At 34.5% G+C, this 11,296-nt stretch overlaps 1 long non-coding RNA gene across 1 annotated transcript; it reads left to right on the top strand.

The window, feature by feature from the left end:
* The first annotated feature begins 8,815 nt into the window (after positions 1-8,815).
* LOC137039616 (uncharacterized) lies at positions 8,816-10,682 on the top strand. The gene is made up of 3 exons (XR_010897730.1): positions 8,816-9,085; positions 10,285-10,372; positions 10,469-10,682. It is a non-coding gene; the product is annotated as an uncharacterized lncRNA (long non-coding RNA).
* Positions 10,683-11,296: the final 614 nt, after the last annotated feature.

Genomic DNA, 11,296 nt, shown 5'->3' with positions numbered 1-11,296 from the left:
CCTGCGTACTCCACAGACTATAGATACTTTTAAGCGTGGTCTTAAAACCCACCTTTTTAGCAGAGCTTTTAATTGACTTTTAATTGACTTGCTACTTGTTTAATTTATTTTATTTTATTTTTCGGTTTTATTTATTTATTGTTGTTGATTGTTTTGTTTTTGTTTTTAAATTCTGTAGCACTTTGAGATTTTGTTTAATATAAAGTGCATTATAAATAAAATGTATTATTATTATTATTATTATTATTATTATTATTCTATTCTATTCTATTCTATTCTATTCTATTCTATTCTATTCTATTCTATTCTATTCTATTCTATTCTATTCTATTCTATTCTATTCTATTCTATTCATCGATTATTACCAGAGGCAAGTCTGTTGATGGAACACACACTGTAAACCAAGACTCAAAATAAATAATTGTTTTGAGTAGAGCCAACTCAAAATAAACATTAGTTTAACCTAAAATAACTTTAATGTGTATTTCGAATTTCCCTTTTTTGAGTTCACAAAACACAAAAAATGCTAAAAATACAAGTTATGTAATTTTTTTATTTATTTTTTGTGTGAAGATTAATGGAAACGGGGTGTTTAATGCTTTGCTATGTTAGTTTAGAAGAGTTTATGTTAAGTTGGGGTCTTTTTTTTCCGTCATGGTGATGAGTGGAGAATGAGCTTAGTTTGAGGACAGATATAAAATGTTTTGTAATGCTGTACTCATTCAGCAAGTGCTATGTTATGTTAATGCTATATCAATGCCGTGTGTTACCAATTAGCAAGGTAGTATTTATTGAATTAGCCAGTTAAAGTTACCCAAGTACTTTAAGTTGATAATTAATACTCAAATAGCTGACAGCAATTAAAATGTATGAGTACAATATAAAAATCTACAATTTCTACTTGCTTAAAATGTATTTCTTGAATTTTATTGTATTTGATGTAATTGCCTATTTTTTGTATTTTTTTTTTTTTTTGCCAACTTATTTTTAATACATTGAATACATTTTGGTTTACAGTGAAAATGTAATTATTGAATGTTCTGCAATAATATTTAAGACAAATGTTGTTGATTCAACCATGTATTTGGGTGTAATTTATGTAAAATAAATAAATAATTAGCTTATAATCACAAAGGAAAATTCCAACTGTTATTTTGTAATAAATAAATAAATAAATAAATAAATAAATAAATAAATAAATAAATAAATAAATAAATAAATAAACATTAAATAAATAAAACATTATATAAAAAATAGTTTTATAATAACTTTATGAAGCCCCATAATCAAGGAGAGTGTGGCAGTTTAGTCTAACAAACTGTTTCTTATCATATAATATGTAATCATAATTTATTATGATTGGCAAAATAGATAGAACAAGAATAGACTAATATAATGAATATCAGCAATAGAAAAAAAGAAAATAAATGGGTATTATATTTCTTTAATATGTATGGAGTCATATCTCAGCTTCTAATTAAAAAGACAAAGACTGCCTGACTGCCACAAAGCTTTGAGAATACAATAATACTCTTATTGTCCAGACAATCTCATTCACCATTCAGTCTCAGCTGTGAGCAGACGATATGACGTCTGGGTCAAAAAGGGTTTGACTGTGTGGTCGGAGAGAGGAGGTCTATAATACCTGCAGAAAGATTTCAGTTAGCATTCCCAGGATCCACAATATACCTAAAATCCAATCTTTTTAAATCTAGTTTAAAACACATGCCAAGGTTTTAGAAATGTACTATTTGTATTTATGTTGCGTAGCCTTTTTCCATAGTACATCTGTTGCCATTTGTTCACTGCTCTTGATTGAATGACTTTGGTACATTTAATAGGGATTAATATTTAATTTAAACAGTTATGCAGTTATTTTACATTTGATTACTTTATTCAACTTATACCTTTATGCAGGCCATAGGTCTGTACATTATTATTTAATGTACGCATGAGTGAGGTCAAGTTAAACATTTTAGTTAGAATTTTATTTTATACTGTGCGTTGTTGTAATGTGTTAAATAAATATTTGCATAATTTGTAATTGATTCCTTATTTGAAACTTTAATATTAATGTATGCAATTGCCTTGGTTTTAGTGTCATAGCCATAAATGCAATGGTACTAATAATTGGCATAATTTATTTCAGTGTTTCGGTTTTCGGCCTTGGTTTCCTCTTTTTCGGTTTTCGGCCAAGAATTTTGATTTCGGTGCATCCCTATTCGGAAGCAGTGTTGGGTAAGTTACTTTTAAAAAGTAATTAATTACTAGTTACTAATTACATCTCCAATAGTGTAAATAGATTACTGTACAAATTACTCTCTCCAAAAAGTATTTTAATTACTTTCTAAATCCTATATCAACTTCGAGTTAAGCAATTCAAGGTTAGACATGAAAGTGCTATTTTAATTCATTCAAATACATAATATAAAACTACATAAATTAGTCTTATTAACTGACCAAAGTATTAAAAATGTGAGAAGGATACATAAAAACATGTATTTTAAAGTTAGACTTTAAATGTTGATGTTAATTCCACTATTGGATTATGTATTATTATATTTAGTATTTAGTTTAATTACATCAGAAGTAACTGTAATTAAATTACAGAAAAAATAAGAGTAATCCCTAACTTTACTTTTTCATGGGAAAAGTAATTAAATTACAGTAACTTATTACTTAGTAACTAATTACACCCATCACTGGTCAGAAGTAACCAAAAAGAAGGCGTGAAAACGCATAAGCCAGCTGCAAGACATTTTCTCTCTCTCTCTCTCTCTGTGTGTGCCTGTGTTTGCATAGATGATTTCTGTGGAATTTAATGTATGTGCATCATTATTATATTGCACTGAAAGCCATCTTAAACAAAAATGACATGTTGGGTTTTTATTCAACTGGGCATGGGTATGCTGTGATCAGTACTGTATTTTTGTAACTGACAGATTCTGGCCCAAAAAAACACAACATGGGAACGGGAGTCATTCTTCTGGGATTGGGAGGGCACGGGAATTCCCCCCCCGTTTTTCTGTGGGATTGGGATGGGACTGGATTTTTGTTGTTGTTGTGGGAATGAGATGGGAGAGGTTTGAAAATCCACTCCTGTGTCACCCTTTAGTCTGCGGCTATGCAGCCCTATACGCAACAAACCATGAAGCACTGTGTATTTCTGACACCTTTCTATCAGAACCAGCATTAACTGCTTGAGCAATTTGAGCTACAGTAGCTCGTCTGTTTGATCGGACCACACAGCCTTTGCATCAGTGAGCCTTGGCCATGACCCTGAGGACAAAATCCAGTCAACTGACTCTGTCAACTTCCAGGACAAAATGTTCACTTGCTGCATAATAAATCCCATCCACTAACAGGTGCTGTTATGAAGAGATAATCAGTGTTATTCACATGATATGCCTGATCAGAGTATATTGACCCAGGGGTGCGTTTCCTGTACAACAACGTAGCTCGCAGATTAACCACCATAATACGATGCATCTTTGTGAAAACGAACGACCTAGTCACGACTGTTTCCCGAAACCATGGTACCTGTGTCAGAGCCGTCGTTCTTCTTCTTCTTCGATCTAATGGCTGACTGGAGACATGAGCACATACCGCCACCTACAGTAATTTAGTTTTATTTTCTCTTTTCTTCGACTCGAATTACGCTTTTGAAATGACGTTACGTAGGAGTCTTGTAATATTAAATGATTTGTTTGTTCTGCAATACATTATACACACACAGAGTTAAAAATGTGCTCTTTTCTGATCTCAATGTCAATAATTTCACAATTTCAGATAAATACTATTTCTTATGTAATACTGATACGCTACTTAACCACAATTGAAAAAATATGGGTTTTGAAAAACTGTGATGTACAGTTGTGGATTGCTTAATTTGCTCAATCTTTCCCATTTTTGTCTTCTTGCCATTCTCACGTGTTAATGAAAATGACACGAAAACCCCAATTTTCAATGCTTAAAATTGCAGTTCTTTTCAAGAAGGTTGTGGAATATAGTAAAGTCCAGCTATTTTCAAAGCTGAAAAATAGCATTAAAAATGTTGAAAAAAATAAAATCTGGCCAGAAATCACTTAAAAAATAAACGATGCTAGCTATGGATATGAATAAAGCCCAGACAAAGTCAGGAATAAGTGGAAGGACTTTGCAAGTGTGACAAAACAGAGGGCTGTGGCACGTAAGAGGGAAGCAAACAAGACTGATATCAGATTAGTTCCTCCTGTCCCGACAGAGGTAGACACAGTTTTGGCCATCCTGGGGCCTGGTGCTATGGAAGGATCCTTGGAGATTTGGATTCATGTGCATCAACCAGGCCTATGCCTTCAAAGTCCAGGCCTCCAACATCAGGCCCTCTCCAGTCTGGCCCTTCAACATCAGGCTTCACATCTTCAGAGGGCAATAAGAAGAAACAATGCTTTAAATTCAGTTGTTAGCTACACTGCATTATTATGCTGTTGGAAATGTATGGAGGTGGTGGGTGATGGCCTAATGGGTGGGTGATAGAAGTACACATGACTCTTTAGTGTGGGCCACTTCTGCAGTTTGCAGGTTGCTGAAGAGGGTGCATGGCTTTGGTTATAGCTGGCTGCTGGAGACATGTCCTCTTCGCCCATACGTCCTGTCACCTGTGCAGCATCCAGCCACCACTGCACTTCAAAACATTTGTTTAATGTGACATAATTTCTGTTAAATATTTGGTTTCTTTGCCGATATGTATGAAATGAACACTTAAAAACATTAAAAAAAACTTTTTTAACATGCAGATATACATACACACACACACACACACACTCTCTCTCTCTCTCTCTCTCTCTCTCTCTCTCTCTCTCTCTCTCTCTCTCTCTCTCCCTATATATATATATATATATATATATATATATATATATATATATATATATATATATATATATATATATATATATATATATATATATATATGTGTGTGTATTCACACACAAACATATGTAGAGAGTATTCTATATTCTAATTCTGTAAAAAAAAAATCACTCATTTATAAAAAAAAAATGTTACTTTAGGTACATTCATTTAAAATTTAAAATTAATTTACTATTGAAATACTGTTATCTGAGTGTTAACATTTTATATAAGTGAAAACCTCTAACACACTGTTTTACCAATATTGTTATATGAGACATGTATTTTGGAAGGTTTTTAAATTAAAATTAAACAAAGATAACTCACTTGACAGACTCACCGTTTCTTTGCACAAACGAAACAATGGCTGCGTTTCTAATCGGCAAGATTAATGCTTTCAGAGGGAACTTCGAAGGGAGAATAATCGTGAAGACTTCGCTTCTATATAGTTTCAAACTGAATTTGTAATAATAATAAAAAGGCGATTTATTTGATAAACTTAAACCACAACATTAAGTCTTTTAATCCACTCAAAGTAGATGGTAAAATCTTCTAAAGGAATAGGGCACAGGGTCGATAACTCTGAATAGAACACAGCCCAGGTGCGGCGCAATCAATGACGTCGACCCAGCAAAATAACGACGAACTATGACTCTAACCACAGGTGGAGAGCTGTCGTTCCAACGACACAAATTTGCGATGCAGTTTGCGAATGTTCGTTAAAACTATGGTTTCGGGAAACACTGAATCGTTGAACTACGTTGGTAACGACGGAACTTGCGACCATAGTTGGCTAACGATGCTTTTGGGAAACACACCCCTGGTTGGGTTCTGGAATCCACTTCAAAATTCCTTTAAATAACCTAATTCATTTCATAATGAAAGCCTTAATTAATATGTTACATATTACAGTTTACATATTACCTATATTACAGTTTTTGCCGTTGCTTGAACATATTTTGCAAAACTTTGCTCGTTGTGCCAAAACGCTACACACAAGTAAACATGACACAACACTGGGAAATATACCATTCACATCTGTGTCAAATTGAAACTCTACTATCAATTCCTACTAGCATTCCTTTGTTAAAATGTAACTCTGATAACAAAATGATACACACTTGCATCATATGAACACACTTTCAGATCAGGGGGAACACACTAGTCTACTTTATATAAAAACAGTGTAGTCTTTAATTTTCACTGTTTCAGTTCATCGGTTAGCATTCTGCGAAGCAATGCACTTACAGTTTCTGTTCTTTTTTCCCAACAAAGGTTTTCCCAACAACCAAAAATGAAAGTACTGAAATGTTGCAAATGACATACTACTGTACATCATAGTACTATACTTCACACTACAGTACAATCTCAACGGTAAAGTGCTATGTGCTGTACTGTATGTTACAAAAAAATACAATTTTCTTTGTTACTAAAGGAGCACTAACAAACTTGCAATACAGTAAACTGCAACCCCCCCCCCCCCCCCCCCCTCTCTGCGCATGCGTGAGTGTGAGTGTCTGCTGTGTGAGTCAAGTGAATCTGAGAGTGGTTGTTTGAAAGTTTTGTTATCGAATGTGCCCCCGTTCATTAGTGATGAAGTGTTGCAACATGAGCTGTCTAGATATGGATATCATATATGGATATGGATATCCGCAATAAAAAAAAAATTCCGCTGGGTTATAAGTCTCCCCTGTTAAAACATGTGGTTTCTTTTCGTAGGTTTGTTTACATGATACTGAGAACGGATATTGAGGAAATAAATGTTGCTTTCAAGTTTAAAGTTGATGGCTTTGATTATGTTATCTTTGCTACGACTGAAAACATGACGTGTTTTGGATGTGGAACGGAAGGAAATTTAGTGCGTTCCTGCCCTGAAAAAGTAAATGTAGATGAAAATAGACCTCAAAATCAAAAGTTGAACCAAGTAACTGATGGGTAAGAAGATAGGGAAGCTGATGAATGTAAGCACCAGAAATGAATGTAAATGTGGAGAAAGAGGATAGTGGAAGTAAGAGGAGTAAAAAAGTGAATCTGAGAAGTGATGGATATTGGATATTGAGCTTGATGAGGTGGAGAATGAAACCCTTAATGAAGAGGAGAATATTTTTAAAGTGCCAGCAGTGAAAAGAAAGTTAAATGCTTATGAAGTAGCTGAAAAGTGTAAGAAAAAGATGCAGGATGATGAAAATATGCAACTTTCTGATATATTTGATTCAGGAAGTGAGCAAGAGGTGTCTGAAGCCTCTGTGGAAGATAATGTGGTACTAGACGGCTGTGGCTACAGTTTAGAAAGAATATAGAGTTTCTTACAAATTACAAAAGGAATGAGAAATGTAGAGGTGATAGATTTTTTTCCAGATCTCTATATGTTTATGGATTTAGCAACATTTTTAATGAAACAGAAGGGTGACGATTGTCTGTCGAATACAGAGGTGTATAGATTAAAGAAAATGGTGCAAAAAGTGCGCACCCAGACAACGCAAAATGAGTCACAAGCATAATGCAATGATATGGATTTTGTTTATGTTGCTGCTCTCTTCCCTCATAATGAGCACTTTTAAAATCGCTTCTCTGAATGTTAATGGGATGAGGGATGTTAAAAAAGGATGCAGCTGTATGAATTAATCAAAAAAAAAAAAAAATAGATTTTTACAAGAGACTCAAGTACAAAAGGAAATGAACAAAAGGAAATGAAGTGGAATGGCTGAAAGATTGGGATGGAAAGATCTGTTTCAGTCATAAGAATAATCTTAGTTCTGGTGTAGCGGTTTTGTTTTCAAAACATTTTATGCCAATGTCTTGTGATGAGCTTGAAATAATTGAAGATAGAATCCTAAAGTTAACAGCAAGGTTTGACAATGTCCCAATTGATTTGGTTAATGTCTATGCTCCTGTTAAACCCACTGAAAGAATGTTGTTTTTGGAAACACTGTATGAAAATCTTAAAAAGTGTGAAATTGAAAACTTTTTTATACTTGCTGGTGATTTTAATTGCACATGTTATGATATTGACCGAAATCACATTGAACCTCATATGGCTTCAAGGCGTAACATTTTAAGTAAGGGATAATGTACACCCAGCCGGTTATCACAGAATAAACCCCGACAGAGTGATCAGGACTTGCATCACTCTGAAGGGGTTTTATTCTGCGATAAAATCCAGCTGGGTGTACATTATCCAGGGTATTCTCACAAAAATGCGTATAAATAGTACGAGTGTGCAATGTCGTGGAATGTATACGCCAAAACTCATTTTGGTGTGTCTATGGCACGCTGTTTTTCGCGTGCATATGATACGCATTTTATGGCGTATTATACATACGAGCCCCCCACCCCACCACCCTAAACCTACCCAAGCGCATGTCATATATACGCCCCGCTACCCTAAACCTACCCAACCGCGTGTCATATATACGCCCCGCTACCCTAAACCTACCCAAGCGCGTGTCATATATACTCCATAAAGTGCGTGTCATATGCACGCGAAAAACAGCGTATCATATGCACGCCAAAATGAGTTTTGGCGTATACATTCCACGACATTGCACACTCGTACTATTTATACACATTTAGGTGTGATCGGGTTGGCATTATCTCGCTTATTGCACAGCTACTATTCTCAAATAAATAATTATTAGACACAAAATATTGTCTCGTGATTAAATATTGTATTAGCTCTTTACGCAAAGCTTCCGCGAAGGAAAACAGTTCCAACCTGATTTAAGCCTTTATCTATTGCTGAAGATTCGCCATATGCCCTTGCTAAATGTTGAAAATGAATGCTGAAAGGGTTAGTTCACCCAAAAATGAAACCAAGCCTATTATTTACTCACCCACAAGTTATCGTAGGTGTATATGACATTCTTCTTTCAGACAAATACAATCGGAGTTATATTTAAAAAGTCCAGGCTAACGTTAATCCAAGCAGTTGTTGTACACAGCAAATTACTGAGGGATAAAAACCTGGTGTTGGGCATCTAGTGATAAAATCTGGTGTTAATTTACAAATATTATATGCTTTATCACTTGTTTAGTGTTAAAGCACAGTGTTTCCTTTGGGTGATAAAGCACAGTGTTTCCTTTGGGTGTTAACAATCAACATCTGCGCATGTGCAGAGCATTTTAAATTTCCCAGCTCATCCTTCGGTCTCTCCATCTTTATGGATTTCCCTGCACACACAACGGTTACAAGGACAAGGTATAGTATAGTATTATTATCTTATCAACTTGTGATTTATTAATGAGCTTGTATAATGAGTAACGTAGCCGATGTGGATGACTTAACTCAGCGTTCTTTTTTTTTTCCTCAGTTTAAATTTAGCGCGCTTTTGATCCGCCATTCAGTTTAACATAACTGAATAACCCCCACTAACACACTAAATTCGTTAATGGAGGACGAGATTTACGTAAGTGACTTAATTTCGTTGTATTAATTTTGTAATAATGTAGCAGCATTAACATTATGTGTCATTTTTTAACTCACTCGACTTGGATAGTTATTTCTTCTCATTTGGCATAGCGTTAAGTATCTTTAGGGCTTCCAACCTTTATAAGACCGTTTATATCTTTCACACCGTAACTACGAGTTAATTCTGGTGTTTTGAAATGTCATTCAAATGAGAAAGCAGACGTTAATCGGATGAATTAATTGCTCTTAATTTTTTTTTCTTGTGACGCCGGGGCTCGATCCCTGGCCGAGCACCCACGGATAGCACGGTCCATCATTGTCGGCGCTGCGCATACTGATCGGCCTGCAACATTTTGCGAGTGAAATGCTCTGTGTGTTCTAGCAATCTTCTCGTTGTACTTTGATAACATACGCCGACCATTCTGTACAGCGCTCCAAAATGTCGAAAACATCGTAGGACACGCTTTTCTTCATGAACTGCTTCAGTCATAGCCTATAGAAACTCAAGATCGAGTACGAGTGTGCAATGTCGTGGAATGTATACGCCAAAACTCATTTTTGCGTGCATATGATACGCAATTTACGAACCCCCCACCCCACTACCCTAAACCTACCTAAGAGAGCGTGTCATATATACGCCATAAAGTGTGTATCATATGCACGCCGAAATGAGTTTTGGCGTATACATTCCACGACATTGCACACTCATACTATTTGACATTTTTCGTCTTATTTTGTATTAGTTGAGCAGACATGCATTAGTGCCCTTCCATGCGCGATTTTTTCTGTACAACTTAGTTCTAGGCTTTTCTAGTTGTTGTAAATCTGTAACAGTAGTGCTTATGTTTTGAATATAACGTTTTCTTGCTATGTGTTGGTATAAAGATAACCTGAAGTAAAACACAAAGTGACCTGATTATTTTGAGTCTTTTAGTTTGCTTTCTGCTTTGGAGGATTTTTGTTTCATGGAATATTGTTTATTATTGCAGAAGGAAACCACATAAGGCCACAATCTATGTATGCCCTTGGCATTATTACTCTACAAACCTAAACGATCCTGAAAGGAAGACAGGCTATGTAAGTATCTCTGCTTGTTGATTGAAGATGTTTGAAACTTTATATCTTAGATTTTTTTTAATGTGTTTGTTTTAACCAAATGTGTCTCTTTAACAGGAACGATACTATGTGTTTGGATCATTTTGAGGAGCGCTATCAACGCCAAGATCGTGGGATCGATGAATTGGGAAAGCAAGAACTGACAAAATGTAAAAATGCGTACATTGAATGCAATGTAAGTCGCTTTGGATAAAATCATCTGCCAAATGTAAATTTATTAATTTATAAAGGAATAGTATTTTTTATCAGAATGAATTACAAACCAGACAGTTTTTTAACATTAAGGTTGATTTAAGATATACAATGTTGAATTTTTGTATTTTCAATTAAAACTTACTTGAGGAATGTTTCTTTGTTTAATCTTGTTTGAAACGCAGTACAGATTTATCATGGTAAGATGTTATAGCATTGGAGTATAACAAGAAATTGTTTTATTCAATTGTATGTGTGACTACAATGGCTTTACTGTAGCGATTCCCGGCGAAAGCAAGAACTGACAAAAATGTTTTTTTTTTGTTTTATTAAAAATGGTATTGAATGCAGTGTAAGTCGCATTGGATAAAAGTGTCTGCCAAATACATAAATGTAATGGAATTTATATATTACAATTTCAATAAATATTAAAATAAATTTGTAGTCACTTGATTTTTTGGGGGGAAAAAATAAAATAATATATATAAATTGTTTTAAATTTCATTCACAGTGCCATTTTAGTATTTAAGTATTTACATTAAATAAACATTAAATACACTGGGTGTGTGAGATTAATCACCATAAAGTGTTAAATGTACACTTATGAGTAATACATTTCTCAACACCTTGAGTGACTAAAAAGAAACACTAACACAGTGTTTGTCTAACGAACACTTTCGTCAGTGTTGTTTT

Source organism: Pseudorasbora parva, chromosome 14, assembly GCF_024679245.1.
Source record: "Pseudorasbora parva isolate DD20220531a chromosome 14, ASM2467924v1, whole genome shotgun sequence".
Taxonomy (NCBI): domain Eukaryota; kingdom Metazoa; phylum Chordata; class Actinopteri; order Cypriniformes; family Gobionidae; genus Pseudorasbora; species Pseudorasbora parva.
This window is presented reverse-complemented; position numbering and strand designations above follow the sequence as displayed.